Source organism: Schistocerca nitens, chromosome 3 (genome assembly GCF_023898315.1).
Source record: "Schistocerca nitens isolate TAMUIC-IGC-003100 chromosome 3, iqSchNite1.1, whole genome shotgun sequence".
In the NCBI taxonomy this organism is placed as follows: Eukaryota; Metazoa; Arthropoda; class Insecta; order Orthoptera; family Acrididae; genus Schistocerca; species Schistocerca nitens.
In genome coordinates, this window is record NC_064616.1 from 318942441 (window position 1) to 318944540 (window position 2100).

Sequence of the window (2100 nt, forward strand, 5' to 3'; positions counted from 1 at the left end):
GATATGCTCAATAATGTTCATGTATGGGAAGTTTGGTGACCAGCGGAAGTGTGCAAACTCAGAAAATTGTTGCTGAAGTCACTGTGTAGCAAATTCTGGACGTGTGGGGTGTCGCATTGTCCTGCTGGAATTGCCCAATGGACGTGAATTGAGGCAGGTGATCCGACGGGATGCTTATATATGTGTCACCTGACAGACTCGTATCTAGAGGTATTAGGAGTCTCATATCACTCCAACTGCACACTCTCCATACCATTATAGAGCCCCCACCATTTTGACAGTCCTCTGCTGACATGTAGGGTCCATGGATTCATGAGGTTGTCTCCGTACCTGTACACGTCCATCCACTCGATACAACTTGAAACGAGAATCGTCCGACCAGGTAACATGTTTCCAGTCATCAAGAGTCCAATGACGGTGTTAATGAGCCCAGGCGAGGCGTAAAGCATTGTGTTGTGCAGTCATCAAGAGTACACGAGTTGGCCTTCGGCTCTGAAAGCCCATATCGATGATGTTTCGTTAAATGGTTCACACGTTGACACAGCATTGAAATTTGGAGCAATTTGAGGAAGGGTTGCACTTCTGTCCCGTCGAACGACTCTCTTCCGCTGTCGTTGGTCCCGTTCTTATAGGATCCTTTCCGGCTGCAGCGATCTTGGATGTTTTTACCGAATTCCTGATATTCACGGTAGACTCGTGAAATGGTTCTATGGGTAAATCTCCACTTCATCACTACCTCGGAGATATTGTATCCCATCACGTTCAAACACACTTGGGCAACGGCCTTGCCGCAGTGGATACACCGGTTCCCGTCAGATCACCGAAGTTAAGCACTGTCGGGCGTGGCCGGCACTTGGATGGGTGACCATCTGGCCCGCCATGTGCTGTTGACATTTTTCGGGGTGCACTCAGCCTCGTGATGCCTCTTGATGAGCTACTCGACCGAACAGTAGCGGCTCCGGTCAAAGAAAACCATCATAACGACCGGGAGAGCGGTGTGCTGACCACTCGCCCCTCCTATCCGCATCCTCAGCTGGGGATGACACGGCGGTCGGATGGTCCCGGTGGGCCACATGTGGCCTGATGACGGAGTCCAAACACAGTTAAATCCTGATAAGCTGCCATTCTATAGCAGTAGTTACTAAAAACCACACCAGACACTTGTTATTTTATATAAGCTGTGCCGACCGCAGCGCCGTATTCTGCCTGTTTACATATCTCTGTATTTGAATACGCATGCTTATACCAGTTTCTTTGGAGCTTTAGTGTATATCAGATGTGAGGAGCCCAGAAACGGTAGACTACTGTGAGCGTGTGGGTTGCTAATCTGTCATTCTGCACAATGGATTAATCTGAGCTCTACCCTTCACCCTGTGGCTCCTGCAAGATGCAATTTCCACCCCCACACTACTACAGAAGTCAGACAGACGCTCCTAACGTTCTAAAGAGAAATGCCTGATAAACTTTCAGCAATAAATATCTTCTGGAGTCGTCCGCTGTAAGGAAATGACACAAAAATTCACAAAATTTCTTACGTAACTAGTGGGATACTTGGGTAATGGAGTAGTGCTAGTTAGTGTAAGAAAAACATGAAACTAACGAAAATTATTATTTATTTTGCAAAAATTCTGAGAAATCACAATGGCACTTTTAGTTATGAACTGAACACGTTATTTACTGGTTCTTTTTGGAATGTGAAGTTACCTCTCAAGGTTAGGATTCGCTAATGAAATTTCTATACAAAGTTTAAGATTGTTATTGACTTGGCAGAATGGCTGAGAGCCGCGCCTACTCAACTTGAATAATTAACCATTGGAATGTTGCGAGGTAATGTTGAGGCTGTCGCATGTGAAATGCAGTGATGTGTACTGTTGTGGAGGAAATATGGGGCTTGTAAGAGCTGTAGCACACAAATCCGTAAGCTACGATGGCTGCTGTCTGCGCCGCTCGCTGCTGACAAATAAGATAACTCTCATTCTATCTGGATTGACCTTCGCCAATCAAACTCTCCCTACGCCTTGATGAAGTCAAGGACTCCTATTCGCCCCTAGTCTAACTAATGGCGTGGTACACCGGTTAGATAACCAGTCCACCACGATG

The 2100-nt window shown here is 46.4% G+C and overlaps 1 pseudogene; it reads left to right on the forward strand.

The window, feature by feature from the left end:
- Window positions 1–775: 775 nt before the first annotated feature.
- On the forward strand, window positions 776–893 carry LOC126250038 (5S ribosomal RNA; annotated as a pseudogene).
- Window positions 894–2100: the final 1207 nt, after the last annotated feature.